Raw genomic sequence first — 14,716 nt, forward strand, 5'->3', positions numbered from 1 at the left:
AAGACGTGTTACATCCAAAATTAAATTATAAACATATATCAACTGTCATGAATAGATTTTTACTCCTGGGTCAAGAGCATTCTTATTTATTCTTAGCATGTTGTGTACTTTTAAAACAAACAAAGTTATCAGTTTCATATAAGTATTGACATTCGTGAAAGATTCTTAATCTAAACAGAAATTTAAGATGTGTATCAATCATAAACCTATCCCTGGAACATTCTGATAATAAAATGCATTTATTATAGATAATAGAATTTAAAAATCATACGTCTTAAAACCATTACAAAGTTGTTAAAATACAATTAAACCTAGCCCATTTGTCATAATGAATACTATTTATTCAGTAAAAAAATATTTTGTCAAACTGTTCTTATGACGGTTTATTCATTGGATCTTCTTATAACATCCTTTAACACAACTAGAACAGTAAATGCAATGATGTCTAATTGTGTATTAGTACCTGCACCAAAACATCTGGGTTTTTTCCTGTCGAAGGTCGGTGGTTCCCTCCGTGCTCTCCGGCTTCATACATCAATAATAAAAACTGACCTCCACGATATAGCCAACAATGGTGAAAGTGGCATTAAACACCAACAATCAAAGGTCATTACTATAAGATGCACCAAGAATGTGTGACCCTCTTCAAATATCTGAAAGTATTACATTCTTAAAACAAAATCAGCAGTTAAAATGGCGTCATGTAAACTTCTCTGAACATTGGCCGTGGACCTCTCTGAACATCGGATGTGGTCCTCTCTAAACATTCATATATCATATATGTCCTTTCCAACTTTCAATTGAATTCTTCACAAAGACATCGGATAAAACTACCCAAGACAACGTACGATCTTTGTTATGTACAAACTATTACTGGAAAAGATGCGACAGTATGCATAAAAATAAAACACAGTCATCCATATTGAAAAATATAGTTTTAATACAATAAAGGAAAACTATCCACGCTCGTGCCAATTTGACGCACTGGGCTTTAGTGATATTATGTTTACTATTTCAGATATCAAAAATTTGATGCAAGAAAGATAAAACTATTGAGAAGAAAATTTCTATGAAAGGAAGAAAGTATATATAAAGCAAAAAAATCACATGCACCGCACACAAAGTATTGAAATACCAATGACAAAAACACCCAAACGAAAATGAAAAGTTTACATTATTCACAATAAATTATGTTCAGATATACGATTAAAAAGAGATCACAGTACATCAATCCACAATACAACCAGACTCCCATTATAATATAACAATCTTCAATATGCTATACATTTTGTTTTCAATTTATATTACATGTTTCAGCAAAGTGAGATCCTACTAAACGTTCAAAAATCGTTTATATACCAAAATGTGGATACCAACAAAATCTTCTAAATCATAGTATGTATTAAAATTTATACCATACCACGTTTCCATTAATCAAAGTATGTATGAAATTATGTACCATACCATGCTGTCATAATTGAAAGCCATTCACTTGACGAGGAAAGAGATTTCTTTAGTAAATTGAAGTGCTTCAAATCATGAGATTTTATAATTAGAAATAAAAAATCAAGTGTGTAAGAATCTGTGAACTTTGATTTTGAAGAAGCTACTAAAGATAATAACTATTCTGTCATGATTTAAGGAAAATGTCATCTAAAAAATCAGTCTATCCTTCTTTAATTCCTAATAACGATAACTAGTATATAGAAAGTGATGATGACAAAGCCAACTATCTTAACGATTATTTCTGCGTATAGTGTTCTGTTGGTGATTCACATAACATATTACCAACAATAGAATATGATGAAACTCAATAACTAGAGGAATTGATGATTAGTGAGTAGATTAAATTTGGTGTGTTCGAATAGCTTTTCTGGATTAACCTTCATTAGGAACGTTCAAACACAAATATTTGAAAGCCCTGGATGTTTTAGTTAGGGATTTCGTTGCCTCAATTCTTTAAAACCTTTTTTTTTTTGCTAGATACAAAGATTTGGTTTGGAATATTCTTTTACCTGTAGAATCTTAGTACAGACGGGATACCATTTCCTTATCTTCAAGATGGTGTTGTTTGTAGAGCCTTTAAATTAGAATACTATCCATGTTACTTATGATCACTTATTAGTCCTTTGAATAAACTGTCCTAAAGGTATTTAATATCTAGTTACATTTTTTGAATATTGGCTTATCGATACTAACATTGAGTTCCTCTTTTAAAGTTTAATACATATTTTGGAACTCCAAAAATATAACCAGAATTCGAGAACACGAATTTTTACTGTAATCACGGATTAAAATCGTTATAACTAACGAATTGTAATTGGTAATCACAGATTAAATTTGTTATAACAAATCTGTGGAATTTGTACCATCTTCACCCACGTATGGAGTATACATTGCTCAACTCATACGATATTCAAGAGCTTGCAGCTGCTATTCATACTTTGTAAAACGTCATCGGTGTCTGAGCAATATATTAATGAGCGAGGGTTTTGTCAAAGAACGTCTCTTCCTTTTCTCAAAAAGTTCATCGGAAAGACCTAATAGATAAATATTCAGTGTCTTCTTCACAAATAATACAAGATGGTCTTGAGTCACAGATTCTAGATGCTGAAGTTGTGTATTTTTATTTTATTTAGATTTTTTGTTGTTGTTTGTCTTGGTGCTTTTATGTTTCTTTTTGTCGTACGCCTTTTGACATTACTGGGTATTTATGCATCCCGCCATCAGGTTTCCTGGTGCAGATGGGTCATGAGGTGCGATTCGGACACAAAGGGTTTTTACAATGCTGTTTCTATTTTGTTTACCCTTGTATTTATATTTACTTAATTTTTACTTTATCGAGAAAGTGTATACTTTAGGTGTAATACCACCAAAGCATAGTACGTCACATCTGGTTGCATACGAAAAAGGGTCGAAAACAAATATTTCCTTGAATTTGACAGTTGTAGGAAATTAATCCATCATTTCATTGCAGTAAAAAATTTCTGAGTCATAAACATATGTCTTGGATGTTGCAAAGCACCATTATTTTTTCATTTGGTGTTTCTATAGAATATTTTGGAAACTTGAGGTTACATGGTTACTAAAGCTTGTACACAGGAAAAAAAAGGGGTGAAAATTTTGATTGGTTAATATCCAGTGATTGTTATTTTCTTATATGTAATGAAATGTTATGTGAATTTTTGTCTATAGTACTGGACAGGATAAAACTTTACTCATGCCAAGTATTTCTTTATTTGAAACAAAGATAAATTTTGCAATTTTTTTTTGAAAAGTGCAAATTTAACAAAGACTAATTGGGTAAAATCAATGGTGGTATTACACCTTATACACGGTATGTTCTATCAAAAACTTTTTTTGTTGACTTTATTGTCAAATTTCCTGTATACTACACCTTTTTGTTGGCGTCTTTGTTAGATTAATTTGTATATTTGTTTCAATTTGTTAGTCAGTTGTGATGTATGTTTACACATTTTTGGCTGCTGGGTCCCAATTATTGTCACATTACCCTATTATGTCTGTTTGGGTTGCTCACCCAATTTTGTCACTATAACGGAACTATAAACAACTGTCATACAAGTGGGAGTTTTGTTAGCAAGAAAACAAGGTTTTACCCACCATTTTCTTCGGAAAATGCCTGTACCAAGTCAGGAACATGGCAGTTGTTTTTCACTTGTTCCATTGATTGAATGAGGTTGATTTTGTCAGTGTTTATGGACTTCCCATTTTTTAATTTGCCTTGGAGTTCAATATTTTTGTTATATGTTTTTGTTATATATCACAGATTATAGTATTTCGTGATAACGGACTGAATTCGCTGTCACAAATTTCAGTAATCGTGATTACAAATTTCAAAATTCAAAATAATGGCTTTTTTCCTAAAATCTGTGATAACGAGATTCGTGATCAAGACAAAAATCTGTGATAACGAGATTCGTGATCAAGAATTACAAAAATGTATGATAACTAATTCCCTCGATTCAATATCACCAATTTAATCATTGAAATATTATTAGGCGAGAGTAACACATTGCATGATAACAATTTTGATCCATCCTCACGATTTTTAAACGAGTTAAAACAAAAATTCGTTATAACGGACTCAAATTATAACGTATTTTTTGTTTTAACTCGTTTAAAAATCGTGAGGATGGATCAAAATTGTTAGCTACACCTCTCACTTGTAAGACAGTGGCATAAAATTCCATTATACTGACAACAATGTGTGATCAAAACAAACAGACATAATAGGTAAAAATGTCAAAAATAGGGTACAGCAGTCAACATTGTGTTATAATCTTAATCACTGTAAAAATAAACAAATATGTCAACAAAGACAAACAAAATGGCATATAGACAAAGCACATAAGCAGAAATGAAAGACAGGAATACAAAAAATAACCATAGCACAATAACACAATGACGGGATGTATAAGTACCGAGCAACGCAAAAGAATATTACCAACAAGAATGTGTCCATAGTACACGGATGCCCCACTTGCACTATCAATTTCTATGTTCAGTGGACCGTAAAATTTAGCCAAAGCTCTATATCATAGGAAATATGTATATTAAGTTTCAAGTTGATTGGACTTCAACTTCATCAAAAACTACCTTTACCAAAAACTTTAACCGGAAGCCGGACAGACGGACGAACGGACGGACGAACGAACGAACGGAAAGGACGCACAGACCGAAAAACATAATGCCCCTTTACTATTGTAGGTGGGGCATAAAAATGGAATAAACAGTAAAAGTTGAAAATTTACAAAGACAAATAAAAGAACACTATAACACGTAATTAAGATGATAAACAACGATAGTACATAGAATCTACACTTCAAGACCAACATGTATTATTTGTGAAGTTGATACGGAATATTTATCAACAAGGTCTTGGTACCGGTATCTTCCGATGAACTTTTTTAGAAAAAGGACGAGAAGTTCTTTGACATAACCCTGGTTCATCAACTTTCTGCGCAGACAATGGTGACGTTTTATAAAGTCTGAGTAGCAGCTGCAAGCTCTTGAATACCAAATGAGTTGGGAAATGTATATCCCATAAGCAGGTGAAGTTGGTATCTTGCTACTAAGGTGAAGGAAATTGATAATTTCAAAATTAATGTTATTAATAATTAATTATTAGTATTGTTTTCATACTGAACATAATCCATCATGCATCAATATGTTAATTCTTAACAATATATTTAACAAAAATAACTTAACATGTTGTTTTGTTTCTGGCGGAAGGATGACAACTCTTAGGTATAAAGTGTCTATAGTCTGTCATCACAAATTCATTAATACGTTTGTCACATACGTCTGTTAAATACGTCTTAAGAATTGGTTTTCGCCCTCGCATTTGGTAGCAATACACAATTAGGACTGTGATTTCGCTTTTTGGCCCCGGGGGGGTTTTCAAATGTAAAAGTTATTGTGCAATAAAATTCATTTTTGGGCATCTGTTGACTAATTAATCCTTCAAAGTGGGTTTATATGAACATCAAGATTGTTTTTGGGGAAGAAGACGTTCAAATCGTCTGAACTCCTATTCTTCTGACTGTTTCTAAAATCAGTGAACCGTTACAAGGAGTGTTGCCGTATCCTTGTCTGTGATTTACAGTTTTACAACTCACATGCCTCATCCATATCATCTCGACACCGATATAGTGTATGTGTTTTATCTAGTGAAGTTTCATTTTGTTTTGTAAGTACTGTTGCATTTTTTTTTATCATTGGTAGTATTCAGCATCAAATACTGTCAAAAAAGAAATATAAAAATTTCATCTTGTTCAGTGTTGAAAAATAAAATATTGAAGTGTCAGATTCATCCTTTTTTAATGGTCGTATGAAATGCTAGTAATTGAAATAATTGACAAAATGAATTATTTACAATATCAGTTATCCGAACTAATTAACCTACTTAACCAATTTCTTTATTCTATCACTAAGGCCATATCTCTAGAAGGAACCTTAGACCATATCTCTAGGAGGAACCTTAGACTATATCACTAGTAGAAACTTTGGACCACATCTCTCGGAGGAACATTTGTAATTCATTTTATAATGAAGCTTCTCATCTGTTGCCTTGTCTTTGATTTTCTATGTAGCGCTTGTTTGTTTTTCCGTCGATTTTCGATTTTTTGGTTTTGCCATGGCGTTGTCAGTTTTCTCTTCGACTAAAGAGTTTAGAATATTCCTTTGGTATCTTCCGCCTTTTCCCCAAAGACGTACAATGTTTGAAGAATATTCAGCGGATTCCTCTGGCAAAAAAAATAAAACTGAAATGCATTATTCCAATCATAGATTTTTGTTCCCTTTTTAATTAGTATGAGGAAACAACTGCAATTAACATCCGGGTGCGTCTGTAGTAAAACACATTTAATAATGCGTTAAATCAATCTTGTATCCTTTTTGAGCATGTATATGTCAACGGAAGCCATAAGGAAGTTATCATTACCGTGATTATCGATGAGAATTCCTCTAAGACATTGCTCTATTATTGTGTAATAAAGAGTTATAACTGATTAACGTACTGAATACTCTGCCATATAATTTCCTTAAAAATTTTTACATTTAAGCAACAGAGACCGATGCAGTTTTCTAAGTTTTTTATTTGACTTTTTCTGAAAATAAGTTAATTTGATGACTGATTTAAAATATACAAGAAAAAATCTTGGGTATTGCCAATGATATCTATAAGAAAAATGAGTTGTGATCCTAAATGACGATGACATATATTTTCCAAACATTGGAAGCCCAAAAGATAAACTTGATCACACCTTATTTGATTGAATATGAATGTATTTTAAGCGCATTGACTTCTAAGGAGTTTCTCATAATATTGACTGGAGGATCATAGCAGTGAGCGAATGATCTGGTATGACAAGTAAAAAACAAAACGTCACACACAATGTCATTCGTTATTAAACATTGGCGAAAATTTCACATCTTAGTGGTTGTAATAGAATTTCAAAGCATAATCAAGCATGAAGCTAATGATGCAATTTATAACAAATCTTTCTAAAATTGTCCGTTTATAAATTTTGAAATTATAAAGAAACTAAGGTTTCAATTCCCTCAGGCAAAGTTAACATTAGATGGAATAGTCTTTTTTAAGTACTTTTTAGTCATATAGCCATTTACTATATCGGTATACATTCTTTGTGTTCGGCTTTGAGCGTTTCTGATGAACCTAAAAACAGAAATCACTTCGGACGATTGAAATTTATAAAGTTTTTTAAATAGGAAGTAATGATCAGCAAGACAAGATCTACAAATATAAGTCAAAGTGCCGAAATCGTCAGCTAATTCCATCTAAGAGTCATTGCCCTTTATCCTTTTTTATCAAATAGGCCAGCATAGATGAACTTGTTAGTTTTCTTCTCATAGAAGTTATTCCCCTTAAATGGCAATTTTTACACTTTTTTTAAGTTGTGCATAGACCTAGGTGAGCTACACTGGTTTTGAAGAGCCTCTAGTTTATACAAATTTCTTACAAGAGGAAGCAATGACTCTGACACCTATTTTGTATAAACAATCTCAAACCAAAATAATCAAGATCAAATAAATAAGCGATGTCACGGATTTTTACAGATATGTGTACAACTTCACAATTATGAGCTAAAAGATTTTAAAAAATGTATTTATTTATAACATTTCGTCAAACTGACATTTTTTGAAATATTACATTTTAAAACAATTGTTGTATGAGTATTCTAGAATAAATCTACAATTTTATATCCGAATTATTTTGAAAAGAATTCCGCTCAACCGGTGCTAAGGGTAGTCTTAAAAGTTTTGCTCCGTGTTTAAGGCCTCATTTTTACTTTGAGATAAAACAAAAACAGTAATACAAGTATTATTCCTTTGATTTTGTGTGATTTTTGTCTGTAATGATAGCTGTTATCTCCTTTACTTGCAGAGTGAGTGGTTTTTTTTATCTCCGATAAATTTTCGATTTTCTATTCTAACATAGTCTTGGAGTCTAAAACTTTTTGGATTTTCGTTAACATAGAGGATATTGCTATATGTCTCTTGTGTGTAAAGACATTTTCAGACATGAGATAGTGAGATTCTATTTATTGACACTTTTTATGTGTGCGACATCTGAATTCAACTCACCAGTTTTTTCTTCAAAATGGCCAATATACAAATAACACTATCAGGTCATTTTTATACTCGTGGTTTGAAGGGTATAACACATGATGGAATAATAAAGGAACTTGAAAAACAATCAAATTAGAGAGTGTTAATCCATCCAACTGACTGAAAAAAGTTGTGTTGTTACTTTAAGTGACCTAGATGCCAAAGAAAGGTTAGTACAGTACCAATAAAAAGTAGAAGCGACAAACTTATTGATGTAGACAACACAATAACGAACATAACAAAAACCTTCCATATGAACTAAATGACTGCTATGTAGCTACACAAATGCTTCAGTATGGCAATGTCGTCCCGGGTTCAGTAAAGCGGGGATAAATTCGAGGACAAAAATATAGAAAATGGGTCAAAATACATTCAAATCATTAATTGTGTTCCGACAATATCAAACAAAACAATATTTTGGAGATATGATGTCCGAATATTTGCCGACAATGGTCGTACAGAATGTATACATTGTAAACAAAGAAATCACCCGTCCTATGCTTGCAAAGATAAACCAGATCATAGTAAACTCTTCTACAACTGTGCAGATATTGTGCATTTTGCAATAGACTGTCTTAACGAATCTAAATGTTCCTTCTATAAAAATAAAATCGGGCACGTCCGTAATGACTGCGTGGACTTTAAACACCATGAAATGATTAAGTCTTATGGTAATTATGCTACTAAATTTCTAGAAGGTAGGGAACCACAAGAAAATGACAAAAATGAAAATTAGTCCATAGACCCCTTACAAGTGGCGACCAACTACCTACAGACACCTGATAATCACATCAAAATGGACAAACGTAATGTTATGAGCTTCAAATTGTTTGAGAGTTGGTCGATTTGAGGACAATTTAATCAATGCCTCTATCAATGTTGCCTCCCTAGAAAATAAATCAGTGTTTTGGTTGGGCTTTTGAAACCATCGTGTGAAAAGCAATGGTTCAAATGTAGACAAGGTCATTATAAGCTTAGGTACTAATGACTTAAATAAAGACAAACACGACAGTGATCAGGTGAGTGTTTTTGCAACACAAGCTATAGTTAAAGTCAAACAAGCATTTTGGAATTTGTGGTACCATTCCGAGAAAAGGGAACAGTAACCATATTCACACAGTAAATTAAACAGCTACAAATATGAATAAATTCTTTGAAAAATTACGTCTCAAAGAAGAAGTGCTGACCTATATGAATGTAGAATGTAGTGTCTCAAAAAATGGTACCTTGATTAAGGCGCTTTATGAAAAAACAGATACTAGTGGAGTTCATATCACAATTGAAGGGGCTCACATATTTCGAGTCAAACTATGTGAAATTCTTCACCCTAAGCTGTCACAAATCCAGCACACCCATCGTCTTGGGGACACCAAGCGCAAACTTAGTGACATATCGCTGACGCCAATGTCTGCAGAAAAAGATAGTAAACAAAGCAAACAAGGTTCTCCAAATGAATCAAAGTGATAAGACACAGACTGCAAATTATTAAAGTATTTGTTATTATTTATGAAAAAAAAATCCAAAAATGTTAATTGAACATATGTTTTATTTTTCTGAATTGCAGTCTTCGAATTATTATTACAGATTATTTTTCTATATTAATCTACTGTACTTCAATATGAATCGCTATATTTGTATTGTTATATTTTTAGATAGACAATTTGAAATCTATCAACGGATTAGAATGAATGTAAAATCAGAAAATTAACTGGTTATTGTTAGATAGTTAACATTTATTTGATATAAGATGCTCATAGGGTCCCCAAATTATGTTTTTACTATGTTTGTAGTGATAAATAACATTTTAACAGCATCTCAAGTATCCCCTTATTTCAACATTTTCACAGCATCTCAAGTATCCCTTATTTCAACATTTTAAGGTATTTTTCTATCAGACTTTAAAGATACATACATCAACTAACTACAATCACTGACCTTGGTTTATTTGCCATAATAACAAAAAATAAGCTTTTCTTCAGAATCCAAGTAATAACGTATGAAACATATTTTGAAAATCAGCACCAACTTCTTTTCTTTTGGTCCCATAAAGCCATTCAGTACTTTGGGACGTAACAGCTCTTGGTAAGTCCAATAAGGAACAGAAATGCATGTTTCTTTTCATCTGTTCTTGAAAAGAAAAGCCAGTTATTTCCTATAGAGTTACAATGCAAACTTCGTCCTCCGCCTAGGGCGTATTTAGAATTTCCAAGCGGCTTCAAAAAACAATTCATGTAAAGCGTCTTCACAGGATCATAGGTGGTCATTTTGGTTTCATATGTTTCAGTGATTCTAGAGAACTTACAAAAAATGACAAATAAGACAACTTTTTGATCCCTTGGAGTCATATTTATCTTTTAATCAAGACCAAAGTAACAACACTTGGTAAGTACTTTCTGAAGAACATTTTTGCATGATAGCATTTAAGTCTATAACTTCATCTCTTCTTGAAAAAAAAAAACGCAAACTACAATTTCCCACAGGGTTTCAACGTTAAATTTGACCTCTGATGGTGGCTATTCAAAGAAATAAAACTTGTTGAGGATATTCACTGGAAAAGATCTGTCAAGTTAGGTTTAAATTGGTTTGGCAATTTATGATAAAAACTTTAAATTGGTTCGGCCATTCTTAAGAAAACGTTTTCCCAAGCTCGGCCAATCAGAAATTAGAAAAGGCTATTGTTGTCATGTGTGATGACGAATTGTCACCAAAAGAAGAACAACTCTACATAGTCTTATTTCATTTTATTTACCCTGTGATTATTTAACATCACTGAAACAGAAATCAATCTGGCATCAACATACCGATTTTAAAGGAAAATATCATGAAATTGTTTCTGGAAAAATAGGCTCTAATTATTATTTTTAGAACGTTTAATATAAACTTTAAATGTATTTTGTATAAAAGAGGGACGAAAGATACCAGAGGGACAGTCAAACTTATAGATCGAAAACAAACTGACAATGCCATGGCTAAAAATAAAAAAACCAAACAGATAGACAAATAATAGTACAAATGACACAACATAGAAAACTAAAGACTAAGCAACACGAACCCCACCAAAAACTGGGGGTGATCGTATAAATATGCATCTATTCATTTTATTTTTTAATAAAAGAAAACAGTTTGATCAATTATTTTTCATTTTCAGTTTAAGTTCAACAAGTCTAAGTTACATGAAAATTCTTACATACATCTGTAACATCACCAATTTACTGTTCCTTGACCTTGATTAGTAGCTTACTTAATATATTCTTAGCTTCTTCTTCTACTCTTCAAAAAGGTCTTATAAAATTGCATTGTAATTTGAAACAGGTTAAAAACCAAAACGATTTAAAGATCACCATCATCAATCAATATTAAGTGTTTGAACAGTATGGTAAAAATGAACTACCTATAATATTGAGTTAATTTTGTCGATTTGTACTAATAAAAAGATTTCTCCCTGTTTTTGACACTTTTACCTTTATGTCGGTTTGTTTTGTTCACACATCGTTGTCAATATAATGAAATTTTTTGCGAGTGTCATACAAGTATGAGGTTTAGCTAGCTATAAATCCAAGTTTAATCCACCATTTTCTACATAAGAAAATGCCTGTACCAAGTCAGGAATATGACAGTTGTTATCCTTTCGTTTGATTTGTTTGAGCTTTTGAATTCGCCATCTACTTAGGGACTTTCCGTTTAGAATTTTACTCGGAGTTCGGTATTTTTTGTAATTTTACCATGTGTTTACTTTTTACTACAACCAAGTCTATGTCAAGTTTCTTCCTAGAAGAAACTTTACTGCTGGTGGATTATTCCCCAGGGCATCATTAACTTGGTAGCCTAATGCATGATGAATACAAACAATACAAAGAACAAACCGGCTAGGACGTCGCCCGGGTTACCAAGGTCCTCTTCTGCAACACGGAACACTGTAGCATTTTATTTGTGTGTTCCAATACTACTTTTACTGTTAAGTCTGTTTTTTGTGATATACATTTGACGTGACTCTGTACTTATGTATCCCGTCATACTTTGAATCACACAATTATTTTATTTATTAATATTACTTTTACTGTTAAGTCTGTTTTTTGTGATATCCATTTTACATGACTCTGTATTTATGTATCCCGTCATACTTTGAACGACAAAATTATTTTATGTCTACCTGTACGAATTTCAAACGCGCGATTTTACGCCAGTACTTATAACCTTCCATCCTTTATTGGTGGATTTTACATGGATAAATAAAATCGTATAATATAAGCAAAATCAGGATGTTAAATTTGATGTACGGCTTTTTGTGCTTCTTCGTTACAATTGTTTTGTTTTTATAGTGATTAAGATGATAACACAACACTATTTTTTTGACATTTTTACCTATTGTGTCTGTTTGTTTTGTTCACGCATCGTTGTCAATATAATGGAATTTGATGCGACTGTCATACAAGTGAGAGGTTTAGCTAGCTATAAAACCAGGTTCAACCCACCATTTTTTTTCTTAAAAATGTCCTGTACCAAGTCAGGAAAATGGCAATTGTTATCGTATAGTTTGTTTCTGTGTGTGTTGCATTGTCGTTTGTTGTTTGTTCACTTCAGTGTTTCTGTTGTTTCGTTGTCCAAATGTACTATATTGTATTGTTTATTTGCGTAATTCTCTGTCCGTAATGTTGTACTGTATTCATGTCATGTAATGGTGTCATTTTAGTGTTATATTTAACATTGCCATAAAAGTGCGAGGTTTGGCTAGCCACAAAACCAGGTTCAATCCACCATTTTCTACATAAGTAAATGCCTGTACCAAGTCAGGAATATGACAGTTGTTATCCATTCGTTTGATGTGTTTGAACTTTTGATTTTGCCATTTGATTGGGGACTTTCCTTTTTGAATTTTCCTCGGAGTTCAGTATTTTTGTGATTTTACTTTTTTCCACGGAATATCTTTCGAGATTCCCCTGATTTGACTAATGTTCAACCAGAAGGTAATAACTACTTTAACAATTCAGATTCTTTTCATAAATTAAAACCATGTTCCATTAATATTTTCGACTGTTTAAAGACACCTGCTACTATTGAATCAACTCCAATCAATGACATTTCTTCTTGTATAAACGTAAAAAAGGAAAAAGATCACGTGTAAGACATGTAATATGTTAATCACGACTCCTGATTTCACTAGTAACTTAACAATGTCGTTTACGGAATTGAATGTACTTTGTGTGGACTACTTTATGTTGGTACTGAAACTCGACAAACTTTGCGTAAAAGGATGAATCAACACCGGTCTGATAATAAAGATCCGCAATTCAGGGTTCTTTATAATCATTTTAATCAATCGGACCATGATCCTTCTTTATCTATGAAAGTACGCATCATCGAGAAAATTTATCACAACACCAATAGCCCTAGTATACTAAGTACTCCTTTCCTAAAAGATAGAGAAAATTTCTGGATAAGGGAACTAGGTACTGCAATGCCATATGGTTGATATGATAACATTAAAGGAGTAGGAAATTTGTCAAGTCCAGCCTGCAGTGATGTAAATGTGATTATCCTATTTAATACTACTTTATGACACAAACGTAGTCATGGGCAAAAACATTACCATCGGCCTAATGTAAAAAAAGTCTTCCAAATCTAGATCGCCCTCTAAGAGCTTTGATGACCTTCTTTCACATCTTTATCATCCGATAGGGTTACATTACATTAGAACTATTCTTTTTTCACTGCCTGTTAATTTTCTAAAATGTTTGAGAAAATATGCACTTGACAAAAGATGCATAAATACATTTTCTCCAATATACAGACTGGTCAGTATAATTTGTGATGTAGCTTTTTTCCGTCTTTAAACCAGTAAGATCGGAACCTTCACATGAGGAAAAGAGGAAATTCCTTCCTGTTCAGTTTACCAATAAAGGAGTTGATGCAATCAACATCAGAAACGTTCTACATCACAAGGAGATAACAACTAAAATTCCACTTTATTTTCAAAATCAGTCTGTTCCTATTGTATTCTACAGTTACACCAAAACCATTGCATCTAGAGTATTTAACTATAAGCAAGCATTGCAGGACCTTGATTTAGAACAATACATGAAAACCCCTCTGACATGTGACTGTTCCCACTCGCCTTATATTTACAGCCCCTCTGGCCATGTTATTACTGGTGATCTAAACATAATTCAACATGAACATCTCCGAAAGGTGATATCTCATGGTCTTAAGTTTAGTGAACCCCAACACATCAATTGGAACCATAACTTCAAAATAATTATGGATTTTATTGAGGACTACGCTAGAGCATGGGCTAAACGAGAAGAAGTTGAACTGGACACTTTGTCAGAATGGGTCAAATCAATCAGGTCTCAGATAAAAAGTCGCATTTATAAGTTGAAAAACTGTATGAATGATCGACCAAAGTCTGTTTTCAGAGACAAAGCGGCTGTGAAATATCTATCATCTCTTCAAGATAAGTATGTTGTTGTTTTGCGGACAAAGCTTCAAATTATATTGTCTTTGTATTAAATCGTACTACTACGAGTGTCTTGTAAAAGAATAAGGGAATAAATAAACACTCAGGTAA

This window comes from Mytilus californianus, unplaced genomic scaffold, assembly GCF_021869535.1.
Source record: "Mytilus californianus isolate M0D057914Y unplaced genomic scaffold, xbMytCali1.0.p SCAF_3, whole genome shotgun sequence".
Lineage (NCBI taxonomy): Eukaryota > Metazoa > Mollusca > Bivalvia > Mytilida > Mytilidae > Mytilus > Mytilus californianus.